This window comes from Armigeres subalbatus, chromosome 1, assembly GCF_024139115.2.
Source record: "Armigeres subalbatus isolate Guangzhou_Male chromosome 1, GZ_Asu_2, whole genome shotgun sequence".
NCBI classification, from domain to species: Eukaryota; Metazoa; Arthropoda; class Insecta; order Diptera; family Culicidae; genus Armigeres; species Armigeres subalbatus.
Window position 1 is genome coordinate 77,893,353 of NC_085139.1, and position 18,471 is coordinate 77,911,823.

At 45.9% G+C, this 18,471-nt stretch overlaps 1 protein-coding gene and 1 non-coding gene across 4 annotated transcripts in view; one reads left to right on the top strand and one right to left on the bottom strand.

Annotated features, from left to right (window-relative positions):
- LOC134213005 (mpv17-like protein) overlaps positions 1 to 18,471 on the top strand; it is a 467,861-nt gene that overhangs the window by 284,237 nt on the left and 165,153 nt on the right. The gene's annotated exons all lie outside the window — the stretch shown is intronic.
- Positions 12,815 to 12,886, bottom strand: Trnat-cgu (transfer RNA threonine (anticodon CGU)). The gene has a single exon. It is a non-coding gene; the product is annotated as a tRNA-Thr (tRNA).

The following is an 18,471-nucleotide window of genomic DNA, read 5'->3' on the forward strand; positions in this document are numbered from 1 at the left end:
GCGCAATGCGGCAGCAAGTTTGCAAGAAGGTCAGTACAACAGCCACACAAGGAACCTATTGGAAAGGCAGATTTGATGTGGAGTGTCAAAGAGCGACATCTTCGAAAACTCTGGCTGTGAGCCACATAATCGTAATGGCTATACGTCGAAGCAGAGAACAAAGAACTGAGAGCAGCTGAGAAAAAATCCTCCGGTGTTAGAAACGGGAGTAAGAAGAAATTTCAAATATTCAGTAAGATTCGGTTGCAGCCGTTTGTATACGACACAATCTGGTCGCATAGGAGTCACAGACCCATAGACACTTGTCTGTAAACGGTATGTTGCTCGAAAAAAAAATGACCTACAACATGCGGGCAGAACTACTGTTAGGTGGATGGAGCACTTTGGGTTGTTGTTCAATGGACAATCGAGCACAGAAAGCTCAAACAGAGTTAGAACCAAGAACGCAATGGAATCGTCTACGCTGGATGCTCCCTCACAAAAATTTTCGGGGAGAAATCGCTTTTCGGGAAAGAAAAGCAGCCTGGAGAGTGATAACCATTTTTCACTCACTTCGATTGTCACCAAACGTTGGTTTGCTCTTTTTCTTTCATATTCTTGTCTTTTCGTTAATGCAAATGGTAGTAGCTCATGTGGAACAAATAATGCTTTCATACTGATAGCGATGTGGACTGGCTTAGGTTATTAATGTTACTATATTCTGGGTTCGAATCCCGACGCGGCCATACAATTTTGTAATTGTTCTGCGCTAATTCTCGCGAAAAGTGAGTGAGTGGTAAGCTGCCATTCTAGGCATAACCATCCCATGTACAGTGGATAATCAGAATTCGGACGTACCCAAAATTCGGACGCTTCAATTCGTATGAAAAATTTTCTGAAATATTCCGTCCAAATTATCATAAATTGCAAATATTCTACGCAATAACTCGCACATAGCAGTTTTTCACGTTTGCTTACATGCACGAAAAAATGGTTGGACCAATCTCCTAAAAAATTATATTTCTGCAACTTCGGATGCTTAAGCACTATCTGATATATAACCAAACTGTTAGCACGCCTTTTAAGTTTTTTGCAAAAACGCAAGGTGAGGGCCAACATGGAGATTCTGACTGCCATTTTTGGACTCTGTCGTATTTTACCTTAACGATGTGACTTAAAATGCGTGCTAACAGACTGGTTATATATCAGATAGTGCTTAAGCATCCGAAGTTTGAATTTGCATGGTACATAGGAATCCCAGCATGACGGCAGAAAAGTGATGAAACGAAAAAGGATTTTCATCTAATGGGTAAGATTTTTGTTTATCTTCCAAGGCTAACTCTAGAGAAAAGATTGATGTGTGAGAGATAGAGATGGTCCTTCAAATCCGGAACCGTTAAAATGATCAGGATATTTGAAGTGAGTAAATGATTCAAAGCTCACTTTTTGAAAGATCTGATTCACCAAATCGGCAAATTATTTAACCATTTGTAAGGAAATGACGATATAAAAAAATTATTGTATGTTTCATATAGAAATTTTATATGTTTGTGAGCGAGAGAGGAGTGAAATTATTGTCTATACGGGTCAAAAGTGTGGTCCAGAATGACAACCGTTTCACCATTTTGCATACTCCTTACGTTTTGATCCAAAGATCAGATCCGTATAAAAGAGCCAGATCATCAGACTGAATGAGCTAGATCTGATCATTTCAATGAAGTGATCCGTTTTGCCCATCTCTAATATCTAGTGAGAGAGAAACGTCAACATAAACAGCTAAAAAAGATTCTACATTGGCCCGCAAAACGTTTGATTTGGTTTCATTGAAACGAAAAGTCGAAACCCTGTTCACGATACTTCACATTTCATCACTTATAGTGACAGTAGACAAACTGTGACACTTTTCTATGCGGTTTTTAAAACCTACGCGTTTTCCCTCAAAACAAAGATTTTTTACGTGGGAAAGTTCTTAGTGTGCCATGAGTAAAGATGGACGTATATTTTTTGCCACGTCAGTTTTGGTCTTTGAAATAGGAATAAAACCGGGATTATATGTATTTCAAAATGTGGTCACTGACAAAAATCGCCAAACGCTGGATACGAATATCGTCAAGCTAAAGTCCGACTGGAGTCAACAGACATATGCCGCAAAATCTGTGTTACGACCTGACAGCTTGCCGTACAAGTTTGGTAGATTTTCGTGAAGATTTACTTCCGTGAAAGTTTGCGGTCAAGGGGAAAATCGTTGTCAAATCTGTAAGCTTTGGAGTGCAGCACACCGAATATTTTTGGATTTCCTCAAAGTTGCTGTTCAAGACTTCAGAATGCGCATGGTTCCCGGTTTGATATTCATTCATTTGGATCAAAAATTCTTAAGGTCACTCCTGACGGAATCCAAGTTTCAAAGTGCTCGCGTTTTCGGGGGCACACCACTCGATACGAAGGCGGCGCACAACTGTCATTTTTGTTGATTTAGCTTTGCTGCGTCGCAGCATGCGTGAAATAATAAAAATGACAGTTGTGCTTTGCTTCCGTATCGAGTGGTGTGCCCCTGAAAACGCGAGCACTTTCAAACTTGGATTCCGTCAAGAGTGACCTTAAGTATAATTTTTCTACATTTTTTCTGTTTTTTCTGTAATGGAACTCTTTTTTGGCTTCTTTTATGTAAGCTAACGGATTAACATGTCCTTATGCGCTTCAAATGGTCAAAGGGCCGGAAATGCAAAAAAAAATTGTCTGTTACAATATGCAATCTACTGTGGAGTGATTTTTAACAATAGTCTATGGGCCGTTAGCCATTGAGGACGACGCGTCGCCATCAGCGGTCTATTTTTATCAAACAAATTCACAAATAATTTTCATCTACTCAGTGTTGTAGGGTTGTTTTGTCGTCTCTTTTTTACATGGAGATTTTGCACAATTTCCGTCAGAAGCAAGACAACCTATTCATTATAGTTAAAATATTAAAAGAGCAACAGAAGCCTGCATGTTTGTGCAAGCACAGAGTGATCGATTGTTAGCACGGGCAATGCCTTTACTAATAATGTGATCAAGGAATGTAAATGCGCAAACATGTTTAGTGTACGGATAATGTTGAAAAAATGGTAAGTAATTTTTGATAAATCATAAATACATTTTTTCATATTACTTACTTACTTACGGATCCTGTACACCTCCGGTGGTGCAAAGGGCCGACTTGAAAGATCTCCATCCTGAGCGTTGCCCGGCTATCGCTTTAACCTGTTGCCAGGTTAGATTTCGGTCGACTTCTTTTATTTCTTTATTGAGGCTTCGCCGCCATGAGCCTCTGGGTCTGCCTCTGCTGCGATGTCCCGCTGGGTTCCAGTCTAATGCTTGTTTACAGATTTCGTTTCCGCCCCTACGTAGAGTGTGGCCGACCCAGCCCCACTTCCGATCCCGAATTTCTGTTGCTATCGGCCTCTGCTGACAACGACGATGGAGCTCATTGTTTGAGATCCAGTTGTGAGTCCACCATGCCCGAATTATATACCGCAGGCATCTGTTAATGAACACCTGCAGCCGTTGAGTGTTCTCCACTGATACACACCATGTTTCGCTAGCGTATAACAGCACAGATTTCACGTTAGAGTTGAAAATTCGTATTTTGGTGCGTTCACTTATCTGCCTGTTTTTCCAGATATTTCTTAAACTCGCAAAGGCAGCCCTTGCTTTCTTGATCCGTGCGCCTATGTCGATCTTGGTACCACCGTCCGACGCCATTTGGCTACCAAGATATTGGAAGCTTTCAACATTCTCCACTGGTTGCCCGGCTACTGTGAAACTGGAAGGAGTCGCCGTGCTTACATCCAACGATTTGGTTTTGTTGACGTTGATGACTAAACCTGCCGAAGAGGAGCGCTCGGCAAGGTCGTTGAGCTTACTCTGCATATCAGAGCGCCGTTGCGCGAGGAGTGCAACGTCATCAGCCAATTCGAAGTCGTTTAGATGCTCCATGGTTATAGGCTGCCATAACAGCCCGCGGTTTGGTTCACGGTCAATCGCACCTACCAGAATCTCATCGATTACGATGAGGAACAGTAACGGTGATAGGATACATCCTTGCCTCACACCAGCTACGACCCGGATAGGGTCGGACAGGACCCCATTGTGCAGCACTCTACACGAAAAGGCCTTGTACTGTGCTTCGATGAGGCCGATGATTTTCTCAGGAACTCCCTTGCGTCTCAGGGCGCCCCACATATTCTCGTGATTGAGACGGTCGAAAGCTTTTTCGTAGTCAATGAATACCAAGTAAAGGGACTCTTGGAATTCGTTGACCTGCTCCAGAATGATGTCACGCAATATGGTCCACACAGGATCTTCCGGCACGAAATCCGGCTTGCTGCCGCCGGAGAGTCGCATCGATCTTCTCCTGAATCCGGGCTAGGATAATTTTGCACAGAACTTTGAGAACGGTACACAGCAACATAATGCCTCGCCAGTTATCGCATACAGTCAGGTCACCCTTTTTGGGCACCTTTACTAAGATACCTTGCATCCAGTCGACCGGGAAAGTTGCGGTGTCCCAGATATTATGAAATAAACGATGCAGTAGTTGAGCGGATGTCATGAGGTCAGCTTTGAGCATCTCGGTTGATATGCGGTCGACCCCTGGGGCTTTATTCGATTTCATGCTTTGGATGGCTGTTTGAATCTCTAGCAGTGATGGAGCTTCGGTATTGACGCGTGTTATACGTCGGATCCTAGGCAGATCATGCCGAGGTGGTGATGGCCTGGTTGGCACTTGAAAAAGTTGTTCGAAGTGCTCGAACCAGCGTTTCAGCTGGTCAGTTGGGTCGGTCAATAACTGATCATTCGCGTCTTTCACAGGCATCGTTGCATTCATCTTCGCCCCGCTTAAGCGTCGTGAGATATCGTAGAGAAGGCGAATGTCCCCGGTTGCGGCGGCTCTCTCTCCTTCGTCGGCCAGAGAGTCTGCCCACGCTCGCTTGTCCCGTCGACATGAGCGTTTTACTTCCTTCTCAAGAGCCGGACCATTTTTTCATATTGATAGATGTTATTACTAAATACGCGCCAGGATCAGACAATTAAATTTTGATCCAGGAAGTGTGAATCCACTTCAGATATCCTTATGATATGTGGATGTAATCACGCGGGGCTTATTGTACACGACTATAGCTTCGGAATGCTTGAGTTCTTGAATAGGGCTATAGGAGTTACAATAGAGCTATCACCTTCTAGCTCCCGGATCTAAGATTCTAGCAATTATATTAAATTTAAATAGTTGCAAGAATATTCTATCCATAATGCCACTGCCAGACAGTGGGAGTTAGATTGTAATAACACATAATAACACAAAACAAAAAAAATTTACGTGGATTATGGAATATAATCCATTTTTTACGCGGATTATGAGATTTACGCGGTTTAGAGGCATTTAGCAAAATAAAATAAAAATGGAAAAAATAGAAGGTTGTATCTGCGCCACAACCGCCAATTGTAGAGCTTTCGGACAGAAGGTCGAAAAACAAAAGATCGATGGACAAAATGCCGAAGAGAGAAAAGGTCGAAGGGACAATAGGTCGAAGGAGGAAAAGGCCGGAAGGTCGAAAACCCAAAATCTACAAATTTATAATTTTGTACACATGAAAGAGACAAAATATTCGACACCGAGTTTGGAAACAGGCGTCTAAAGCAAAAGTTTATAACATTTCTCAAAGAATTTTCCTTCTTTATTTCATAGGTAATTCTTTAACCAATTTACAGTGAGTGAGCAGCATCCACTGAAGAGTTCTCGGGACGGTGAAGCCGAATAATTAGCACTCGTTAGATCGTGCAATTGTAACACGTGTCGCTTCTGTCAAAAGAAGCACTATCCTCCATAATTTGCAGAAACCACCCGGCGAGCATTGCATTGTGTGGAGTCTGTGAGTGCACGTTTGAGTGAAACACGGCGTTAGTTTTGGTATCTATAAACCAGTGTCGTAAAATGAACTACCTTGGACCCCCGATAATTTGAACGGTACCTCATTCATAATAACGGGGTTCATCTTTAACTAAAACATCTAGTTACTCTATGAGCATCAGATGAACCTGTTTCTGGCTGCTCTTTTTGCTTTTTTGTCTTTTTTTTTTTGACAAAGTTGCACAAAAAGACTATACGATTTACTCCAAAACAACTTTTAATAGAAGGCCTGGGGACCCATAGTGTTATATACCGATGGACTCAGCTCGACGAGCCGAGGTGACGTCTTTTTTTCTTCCTGAGCAATGGAGGGGGAATCTGCTCAACAGACATCCTGGGTTGTCCAGGAAGTGCATGGTTAGGGACCACCTCCAACAGCAAACGAGGGAGGCAGGACTACATCCCCGACCCGCTAAACCGTTTCCATTGCCGCCAAGACCATAATCCGTAGGCTGCGTTAGCTGCGTATCCTTGCAGCACCGAACATCGTAACTCGCTTTTTTAGAAGAACACCATGGTATCGTGCCAGCGCGTTGCCGGCTTTCCAGGTGGCCTTACCACGCCCTATGTCCTCGGAAGGTGGGAAGGGTCGACTTCGCGCCTGCTTCCCTCTACACGACTGGTATCAAGAATGGTGATGCCGCGTGCACCCCAAATTGACCTTTCTGCGATAGGGCCTATTCGCCAGCACACAGAGTGACTTGCCGACGCGGTGCCTACGCCTGCCCCAGCCTTGACAAGGACCCCTTTCCGTCCTCGGGCTCGGAACCCGCCCGGTTGACCGACGCCGCGAAAGCGACGATACCATGTTGTTCTTCGCGCGGCCACTTGTTCGATAAAAGGATCGAGTTCGACCACAGAGCATGACCACCGGTATGACCCATGAAGCGAACCCTTGGACCAGCTCTTATTTGCGCCTGAACTAGCCATTCCTCGAGTCCACGCGCCACCTTCTGTGTAGCTCCGAGACGATTTGGACGATAGCCGATAAAACGGCGTTCCAGCCAACTTCATCTTTACACATCCTCCAGACTAGGTTGTCCGGGGTAGTGTCCAGAACACATGTGGCAAGCATGTGGTCACGCATTGTGCGAAAACGCGGGTACACGAACAACACGTGTTCCGCCGTTTCCTCTAAACCTACGCACACCGGACACTCGGGCGAGGCCGAGCAAGCCAGCTGCGTTACCTGCACTGTGATTTTGCAGCACGCTTAAACGCCGGGCACATCGAACCCCCCATGGAGTGCTTGCTGTTCACAGCTTTGCTGGAACAAATCAAACAATTGGGAGGATTCGTGCAGCATTGTGCCTTATGTCCTTCCAATCCGCAGCGTCGGCAGAGATTGCTTCTGTCAGGGCCTTTGCAGTCCCATTGCTTGTGCCTCGGTTCCAGGCACTTGAAGCAAACTTCGGGTTGCTCGTATATGCCCACAGGGCATACCGACCATCCCACCTTGACGCTCCCTAACTTGACTATCATGGAGGCGTCCGCTGTAGATAGCCGAACCAATGCTACTTGCGTCCCTGCTGGACCTTTCCATAGCCGAACGGCTGCAGTGGGCGTCTCCACTTCACACTGTCGCCGCAGTGCCGTGATGAGCTCTTCGACTTCGGTGATCTCGTTCAGGTCTTTAACCCTTCACCTCCGTCGTGAGTGCCTTCACATTGACCGTCCCGCCTAGGGCTTCCTCCGCCAACTTCTTGTAGGCGGCGCCCTTTTGCGAGACGCCCCGCTTCAGCTCGAGGATCATCTCGCCCATCCGGGTACGTCTTATTCGACGTACATCGGCGCCGAGTTCACCGAGCTTGACGTCACTCCTCATCGCCTTCAAGACGACCAAGTACTTAGCCTCGTCCGCCGTAATGACTAGGGCATCACCCCTGGAGCGATTGGCGCCTACCCTAGACTTCTTGCTACCCTCATTCGCCTGGGCCTTCGTTTCGGCCCTTGACGTCTTCGGTTTCCTCTTGTTCTTGACCAGGGTCCAGGAGGCGTCATCCCCCTCTATTTCCCTGGTCTGGTGCGGCTGAGAACTCTCAGCCTGCCGTAACCCCATACCACCGTCTTTCCTGGGTGGACGGACCTTTCCAGGTCCTTCCTCCCCAGGTTTTTGAGGTACCTGGCCGGGGTTCAGCTTCCCAGCCCCAATACGCTTGTTCGGGGTAGTAACCCTCCGCGTTTTGGAGCGGCACCCAGGGAGCTCATCCCCTGGAGACTGTCTCCCCTGTTTTTGTGTCTGCTCCGTTGGAGCAGTCACCCCCGACGTGCCCGCGAATACTTGAGCCTCAGTCTGGGTAGACTTTGGCACCACCGTCTTCGCTGGCACGCCCTCGGTCGATTCGACCTTGCCCGAGTCCGCGAATCCTTGGGCCTCAGTCTGGGTAGACCTCGACTCCACGGATTTCACGGGTTTAGACTTGGCCGTCCCGACCGCCCTCTCCAGCTTGACGTCCAACATTGACTTTCGAAGTTTCAGCAAGCTCCTCTTGAGGTCCTTACTGATATTATGCTTCGATAACGCAAAGTCGATGATGGTGTCCAGCTGTTCCGTCGCCACCTCGAAGGCCGAAAGCCCATCGCGTTTGCGGTTCATCGCCTCCACAAGCCATGGGCCGTCAATAACCTCTACCGGCGTTTTTTTAGCCGAGATGAAGGTTAAGTGACCCACGCTGGCGCTGCGCACCGAGCTGCCGACTATTTCCTCTGGCCTCCTAGGCGGAAACCTGAACAACCCACCTCTTGCGAAGGGGTTGTCGCCTACACTACTACCACTAATTGAAGAATTGACTTGGTTTGCCATTTTGGTCCCACGAGTTGCTCGAGAAAAGAGGTCTACCACGCCAGAGCCCAGCATGACGCGGTAAGGGATAATTACTGTGGAGGGTGCCCAGGTACCCCACAGGCTCCGTTAAAGGCCTAGCTTATTATTTCACCCCCCCCCCTGGCCATGCATCCCCTCGGCACGGGTCGCTTGACGCCTTGGGATTAGGGGTTAGGGACGATGGTCCCGATCTGACTCGCAGTGGCCATGGGGAGGGGTCGTCAAGCCCTTGGACAAAGTCCCTGCTGCCCCCATGAATGCATGTGTATGTACGTGTGTGTATGTGCGTGTTTGTATGTGTGTTTGTGTACAAACTTTGTAGACACATTTTTTGGAACTTAGCATTACCCTATTCACTTGCATTCGACGGGGAATGCGGTCACATATTAAAAATTGGCCCGATCGGATATTGCATTTTGGAATTATTGAAAAATCATTAGTTTTTCCCAAAAGTCCCCCCTTGGAAAAAGATTTCAAAATCGAAAACGAGCAATGGGTAATGTTTTAAACATAACCGAGAGTAGACGTAGGACTTACATAAACGTAACGTATTTACATTGAACTTTTGAATTTGATTTGATTTGATTATAGATACTGATATTGGAAAGGCTTCGGAATTCTCACTCATATGAATAAAAAAAACATAGGATTAATCCCTTTGGCGGAGTGTGATTTTTCATGTTCCCCTGTGAGGAAGTATTCTCACACAACATTTTTATCCGGATAGAATGACGAGCGATAAGTTCGTGAGCGCCGGATCGCTGGATAATTTAATTGTAATCAACCATTTTTTCCTTCTCGTCTCTTGTCCAGATAAATTTCACAAGCATATTCACAAAAATTAAAGGCTGCTACGGGATTCGATCCCAAAACAATTTTGAAATGTTTAGAGCGCCCACTATAACCACGGCACCACATGAACTGATTGAAAGAGGAAAGAAAAAATGCTGTATTGAACCTACTACTTATCGTGGCGCATCGTCAGATTCCATCGGTTTGGAGCGGCAAAGTAAGCAGCATTTATTTTTCGCGAAACATGGGAAGAGGAATAACAATTTTTCGCACCATCGCTTGTCCCGGAGTTTATCGCACTGTAATTTATCCGGATAAAAAGGATGGTGGAGCGATCTGTTGTCGCGTGAGTGAGTGAGAAATCCGAACCCTGGAAACAACAACGTCCATGCTTTGTAGAATTATCAGCAATCTGTTTTCAAAATTTCTGTAAATAAAACTAATAATTAAACACATAATCAGAATTGCTTTGTTTCTAACTATTAGGCCCTTATTTACTCCAGCAAATGTAGGGTATTTATAGATTTCTTATTGATGATAGTATTTAGAGTTTAAAAAATCTAATAATCAAATTGTTAAACTTGGGCAACAGGTGGTATTTTGAGGGATCTGTCCCTTTTCCATCTCATTGAACAAATATTCATATTATTGCCAAACAAAGTAATACAGCACCAATTCCGTTGCTTCTTTTTTGCTAACATGTGTGCTTACTGCTGAAAAAATCACAAAAATAAGAAACAAGTAAGGGAGCAGTAAACCTACTAAAATAGAGGAGATTCTGCCAATACGTCAACAAAAAAATATTTCAAGTTGTGGTTCTAAACGCCTAGTCTATGTCAAGTATTATGATATAATTTCTCAGAAAATGAAAACCAAAGTATAAAATAATGTTTATTATATTTTTTTCGCCTGGAAATCTTTTTTTTTTTCGGGCTTTTTAAAACATTTACATGTAATACGGCGAAATTTTCAAATAAAAAATAAATATCAACACCATTGCTGATTGTGTATCATTAAATTACCAATGCCTTCTTCTGTACAATGAACGGTTTCTTAGATGCATTTTTTTTCATAAATTACTGGATTTTAAATTACTTTAAAACAGTTTATCTCCAATACCGAAAATTTGTGACAAGTTTCAATCGAATCAACTATCAGCAAGTTTGGTCGGTGTGTAATTCTGCGTGGAATCTGTCTTATACTAAACTTGCTGCAGCCAAATTAGTTCTGAAATGTACTGCTAGGGATGAGTATGCGTATCTGCAACCAAACAGAAGACAGTTTCGTATTGTAATGAAGAACACGTAAGTAAATGTAAGTCAGTTTTTCGTTGTTATAGTTGTTGTTGCTTGCAAATAAATTTCAGCTTGAAGCTGTTGCTAAGTCATAAAACTGCGTTCAAGACGTGGCCGAAACTGATGTTAAAAAGCTATAGCTAACGCATTCCTATACCCATAATCTAACGACTAAAAATATCCAATTCTTATCGTAATTACAATGCATTAAAAACACATTCACCTGAAACACAGCCATCAACCCAAATGAGCCACAACTATGACGCATTGGCACTGCTGCTGCTGCTGCATCGTCATCTGTTACCTGATAATGGAGCGTGACGCATAGGTCTAAAGGTTTATCTCGGCGTACACGCTAAATCAATTATAATCGGTCGTAATTTATTATCGATGTACCATAAATTATATTCCGCAGAGGTTGTGAAATTAATCCCGGTATTTATTGATGCAATGCGCACCAATCCGAACCAAACTCGCCGTTTTACTCATCCGGTTACCCGGTCCGGCCTTCCCTCGGCACCTGTCTTCCTACGTTCCCACCTTCGAATCGGTCGGTTTACAAACTCGGCGGGATGAAGTCGCGCGCGATGCTCATTTTTACTGCACGGCTTTGCCACCAATTCACCTTCGCACAAAGCAAACGACAGATGGCATGTCGGTGTAATTTGCACCCATGCCTCATCGTCATTGTGCCGTCGCAAGAGCCCCGTAATCATCCTGCGATTATCCGCCGAAGAAGAATCCATTTGGCGGGATTGTGTGTATTTGCGGTCATAGAGCAGTTGCCAACAACAGTGATGGTTGTAATTGTGTAAATTTGCTCAACATGGGTTCTCAACAATGCGAAATTAGTGTCTTCAAATCAGTATCAAAACTTGTCGCTAAGTCGTATGAGCAGAATATAATGAAGAAAGTACGCCAGCTAGCATGGAACCGCAAGATAGCAAATATTGAGAACGCTGACTTGTTCTGCTACTTTAATACTACAGAAAACCAGATGCGTTCATACTTTCTGGAGCAGTCTTTATCCTGTCTCAATTTGTGAATTCAATGTTTTATGTCATAAACTTTCAATCAAAATCCTTTCTTGGTGTCACGGTACATTGTTAATTGTCCGTTTTCCAAAGTTTTTCGTGCTTTATAGGTGCCTTATTGGGTCCCGGCCAACTTTTTCCACTTCGCCAATGCAATCGATCACGTATCTCAAGTTTGGTTCAAAATTTCTTAAGAACCTACTTGGAGACCCCTGATGGTCGATTGTGAATCGAGAGAGAAACTCAACATCACTCCAGATTTAACATGCAATCGATATTAATGTCGAACAAGGGTTCCGCCGAGAACCGAGCGGCACACGGAGAAGACACAACCCACTTCACTCCTCTTCTGATTTTATTCGTCCATTAGCCCGGCGGCGTTCTGCATTGGGCACGTCCCTTCCGCTTCTGCCCTATTAGTCCGACGTTATGGTTGGTTAGTTTGTTTGTATGCTTTACGAGCGCTCTAATGTTACGATTAATATATGCGTCGATGTCTGTAGCCGCATTAGGCAAACAGAAGATAAATTAAATCGTTTTATTGCTGGGGGCAAGCCAGGCGAGTAACTTCTGCTCAACGGGTAAATGGGACGGGTTGATAAGAGACATCTGTCGTGGTATTACTCGTGTGAAAGGTCAAATGATTCCAAAAAACGTATTCACGTCGTTTGTGGAAAGGGTGGCAAAGAAAAATATTAATTCTTATTCTGTTGGATTGCCTGAACAAAACTAATTTATGGGGTTGGTCGAGTTGTTGCAAGATGATTCCCAACTAAGGCTGACATATTGGGGCGTAAAAATATATTGAACTTGGAATTGTCACCTTGCGGTGTTGTTCCCTTCCTCGCTTATTAAAAAGATGAAAACGGACTTATTCAACCATTTACATTCAATTACATTTACATAAGAACGTTCGAACATTTTAACCAAAAAAAAGTCCGCCTGCCTCCTGTGAGGTTTGAACTCACGACCGCTGGTTTACGAGACCAGCGCTCTACCACTGAGCTAAAGAGGCTCATGTTTCCCGCTGGAGATCAAAGTAAACGGCGTTAAGAATGCTTTTCCTTGTGATGATCTTGCAATTAGTCATACCAGTATAGAACGACGAACGAGCGCGGTAGCGACACAAGACAACCGACTGACCCAATGATGGCAAGATTGAACGCACATATGTTGGTAGAGTGTATCGCCCATAATGTAATGTGGCTGGCTGTTCTCGGATGACGAAGGAAAAAAATCTTGCGACCTGCAAATAATGCTGACCGGCGACGAATGGAGCCACATATAAAAGCGAGTTGAGAGAAGCTAAAACCTTGTAAAGCAAAATTGATTTTTATGGATCTTTTTCTTGATTCCACTGTTTGAGTTATTCGCAAGGTTTACTTAATGAGAGCAATCAATAAGAATTATGCTAGTTAGGATGGGAAAGAACACTTGCGGAAGCAAAATCTTATAATTGATTTGACAACGTTTGATTTTAATATCTTTCGATATTTGCATCAATGCTGATGGATTTTGATAACATTCTAAATAGTGAGCACCCTTTCTTTTCTAATATTTACGTGATTAAATGTAAGAAATTAAGCAAAGATCAGAAGCGGTACATTTCACATCAACAATCGAAAAGATTAATTATGAATAAAAAATTTGGCTGAAAATTCTCAATACAACTCTATCTCCATTCATTATACCCAACAAACAGATGCTAGATTGTCTTAAAATTATATACAAAAATTTTAAACGATCTGTATGAAATCTTGGCATATTCAAAATTGGAACTACAGCAACTAATTATACTATGGACAAAATAATAAAAAATAGATGGACAGATAATTCTAAAAAGAGTTAGATGTATGATGATTATAGTTTTTTCAGGTTACAGATGGATATTTGCCTATCGTTCATACGATAGCCACAATTCATTGTAACTTTTTGGCACATAAGCATTGAATTAAAAAGCAATGTTCAAACTTTTACTCATGCACTTCTTCTAAAATTCCGGCCCCTAGCTTATGTTAGTTCGCCGACTGGCTGGCTCATCCACTGCTACTCGATCCCTCGGCGGTCGTGCCACAAACTTCCTATCTCGAATCCTCCTGACTCCCCCCGGCATCGAAGGTGGTCCACTAGTTCCGGTGAAGGAAACTTCCGCACTGATGGTGCCCCGACTACCGCCGGCTATCGCAGGGGACGCTTTCGCGCATTGCGCGGTGCCCTACATACCCGAAGCGCTTTCTTCTTCTTTCTTCAGCAGCTTGGCTGTTCTAGTGCCAAGGTCGGTCCGACGACTCCGGTTGGCAGAAGACTCCCGGTTCGCCGGCGCCTCGACGACCCGAGGCCAAATACTGCTCACTGGGCTCACACTGGATTTTTCCCCGAGACTAAGCTTATTCGCAGGTCACTTCTCCATCAACGCTGCAGCTCTGGCAGTATTTGCGTCACGACTCTGCTGACCACATTCCACGTGCCTTCTTCGTGACACATTCGCTCTGCGATGTTGTCCGCCCATAGATCAGGCATTCCTCTACGTACTTCCGCAAATCTTAGGCCATGGAATACCACGTGTTCTGGAGTCTCTTCGACATTCTCACACTCTGGACATAACAGTGAATTAGTATGTCCAAACCGATGTAAATACTTCCGGAAGCATCCGTGACCCGACAGAAACTGCGTCAGGTGAAAGATCACTTCACCATGCTTTCTGTTCATCCACACCGACAGGTTTGGGATGAGCCGGTGGGTCCACCTCCTTTTCTCCGTACTGTCCCACTCTTGTTGCCATCTCCCCATCGATCGGATTCTCACCTCCTTCCTTACGTTTCTGGTGTCTCTTCGCCGATAACACTCGATGTCTTCCTCCAGGGTGATGCAGATGAGTAGCATCCCAGCAATAACGCATACTGCCTCTGACGATATCGTTCTATATGCGCTCGCAACTCGAATGGCCATCGGCCGGAACACACTTTTCAGTTTTTCCCGGTTCCGCTTGGTTTGCAGTGCATTACCCCAAGCAGGAACCCCATATCGGAGTATCGATGACGAGACAATAGCTAGCAGACGCCTCGTGCTGCTTCTTGGACAGCCTACGTTTGGCATGATTCTCGCTATTGCGTTCATTGCCTTCGTCGACTTTTCACAGGCGCAGTCAACGTGGCTGTTGAAAATTAGCCGATCGTCGACCATCACTCCCAAGTGCTTCAGTGATCGCTTCGAAGCAATCGCATGGCCTCCGACGACGATCTCCATACGCTGGATCGCTTTGCAGTTGCTGACTAATAGCACCTCCGTTTTGTGGTGAGCTATCTGCAGCTTAACACCGCTCATCCAGCGCTCGATCATGGCTATCGTCTCCATCACAAATACCTCCACTTCTTCAAGAGTCTCGCCCGTAGCCGCTAGTGACCCGTCGTCCGCAAAACCCACGATTTTCACTTTCCTGGGTAGCTGCAAAGTCAACACTCCGTCGTACATCCCGTTCCAAAGAGTTGGACCAAGTAAGGAGCCCTGGGGAACACCCGCGGTAACGCGCATCGATTTATGTCCTTCGTTCGTATCGTACGTCAGAACTCTACCCTGAAAATAACTTTTCAGGATATTGCACAGATAGTTGGAGACCCGCATTCTGTGCAGCGCCGCCGCGATGGCTTCAAAGCTGGCGCTGTTGAACGCGTTTTTCAAGTCTATCGTGACCACGCCGCAGTACCGATCTCCTCGTCTCTTCTGCTTGGACGCCTTCTCAGCACTCTCGAGCACTATTCGAATTGCATCCACCGTCGATACTGCTCTACGGAATCCGAACAGCATATTCGACAACCCGCGTTCTCTCTCTGTACATTTCGTCAGCCTATTGAGGATGATTCTCTCAAGGAGCTTCCCGAGCGTGTCTAATAGGCATATAGGCCTGTACGCGGCCGGATTGCCGGGTGACTTTCCTGGCTTAGGCAGCAACACCAGCTTCTGGATCTTCCACATTTCTGGAAAATTACCTTCGTCCAGGCACTTTAGCAGCGCCTTCCTGAACATGTCCGGATATGCCAGGATCGCAGCTTTTAACGCAACGTTCGGTATTCCATCCGGACCCGGGGCTTTCTTCGCTTTCAGGCGTTTAGTCGCTTCCGCAAGCTCACTATTGGACACTTGTCGATCTAAGGGGTTTGCTTCTCCTTCTTCGTCGTACGGTGTTGGCGGCCACATGGTCGGCTCATGTTTCGGGAAAAGATCCTCCACAATTGCCTTCAACTTGTCCGGGCACATTTCAGCTGGCGTCGATGGGCCTTTGATCTTCGCCATCACGACTCGAAACGCGTCCCCCCAGGGATTGGCGTCTGCCTCTCGGCACAGCTCCTTGTAGCAGCCTGACTTGCTAAGTTGGATAGCCTGTTTCAATGCGGTCCTAGCTTCCCGGAATACCGCTTTGCGTTCCTGTCTCTCTGGTTCCGTCCTTGCTCTCTGTGCCCGCCTCCAAGCTTTAAGGCAAGCAGCGCGTAGCGTACTGAGCATGTCGTTCCACCAGTAAGCTAGACGCCGATTGCTTCTCGGTTTTCGTGGCATTACCTTACCATCATTCTTGTTAGCTCGGCCGAATCAATGATCTCGGTACTGCTGTCCGGTCGAAGTGCCTCAACGAATAGGTCTTTGTTAAAGGCTTTCGTTTTCCACCACCGTTCACTGGTTATCCTTCTTCGTGTTGCACTAGGATTTCGTTAGCCCATACGGTGTAGCGAATCGCCTGGTAGTCGCTATGAGTGTACTCCTCACTAACTCTCCAGTCCATACTTGCCATCAACGAAGGACTGCAGAACGTGATGTCAATGATAGACTTCTTCCAATCTCACCGAAATGTGCTCACCGAGCTCTAGCTTCTAGCTTCGCTAGAGCTTCCTGCAGGATATATCCTCTTGTGTTGGTCACTCGACTGCCTCATTCAGCGGCCCAGGCATTGAAGTCACCTCCTATGACTACCGGCCTTCGTCCGATCAGCTTATCGGTTAACTGATCCAATATCTGGCTGAACTGCTCCACGGTCCACCTTGGAGGTGCATAGCAGCTGCATATGAGGACGCCATTAATTTTGGCAATCACGAAGCCTTCGCATGAACTCTCCACCACTTCTTGAATAGGGAATTTACCCATGATTTGTATCGCAGCCAAACCCGTTCTATCTGTCACCCAGTTGCCGTTATCAGGGGGAACTCGATACGGCTCTGCAATTATCGTGACATCGCACATCGTTTCTGCTGTAGACTGCCATAACAGTTGCTGTGCGGTTTCACAATGATTCAGATTAATCTGAATTATCTTCGCTACTGCTGGCCTGCGATCGCTCTCTTGTAGGCTGGGCATTTTTAGCCACCCGTCTGATGGTCATTTCCGTTTTCTGAAGTGCAAAGCATACACTTCGGTCTTTGCGTGCAGTCTCTCGCAAGATGACCTGTTTCCCCACGTTTCCAGCACATGTTAGATCTATCTGGATCTTTACAAGCTCCTGTCCGGTGTCCAAAGCCCAAACACTTGAAGCATCTCTCCATTTGTTTGTTCACTGGCGGGGCGGCTTTCAATGGGCATTTTGACCATCCAACAGTCAGTTTGCCTACTTCCAGTGCCTTATACGCAGCGTTTACTGGCAGACGAATCATCGCTGCCTGTGTGCCTTCGCACGCCTTCCTAATCCGGCTGGACATTTGCACCTCGCCTAGATTGCACTGCGCCTGTAGTGCACCCCGCAGCTCTTCTTCCGACGTGATCTCGTCCAGGTCTCTGCACAAAATCACCATCTCTGGAGTTAAGGCTTTGACCTCCGTCTCTGATCCCAATGATTTCGCAATGCGCTCCTGCATAACCGAGCTTTAAACCGCAGGGTCCTTCTTCAACTCGAAGAGCATCTCTCCGGTTTGTGTGCGCCTGGTCCTTATCACGTTTTCGCCTAAGTCACTCAACTTAGGATCTTCTCTAACTTTTTTGAGAAGCGCTGCATACGTCGTAGCGTCGTTAGCCTTTACGAGCACAGCTTCCCCCTTCGGCGTCTTTTTACGAGGTGGAGGCTTTTCTTTCCCGTTCTGCTCCATTTTCCTTGCCTTTTTTTCGCTTCAGCTGTTTCTTTCTCTTCTCCTTCTGACCTACAACGGTACTCCATCCTTCTCCCTGTGGAGTAGCGTCTGTCCCTTCGACAGCGACAGCTTCCGCCCGTGTCTGTCTCTTGAGTCCGCCTGGCCTGTCATCTCCCGGTGAGGTTCTTGCCCTTTTGGGAGTCATGGAGGCTGGTGTACTCTCCACCCCGAGCAGTTTCCCTTTCCCCTGCTTCTTAGGATATCTTAGGATATAACGGAAATGTCTCGTTCCGGCGGAACTTCAACAGCATGTGCCTTAGTTTGTGCCAATGCGCGCTCCGCTACATCGGCCCTCAGCGCTGCTGTATCGAATTCGTTCACTGCCGATAATAACGCCTTACGAATCCTGTGAACCATGTCCTTGATCTCATTATGGACGTTGTTCCTCTCATCCACAAAATTGTGGAGTTCCTCCACCAATCTCTTCGCGGCCACTATTTTCGGCTTTTGTGGGAGCTTGTCCAGCTCGCGAGGGTTGACACGGACGCACTTA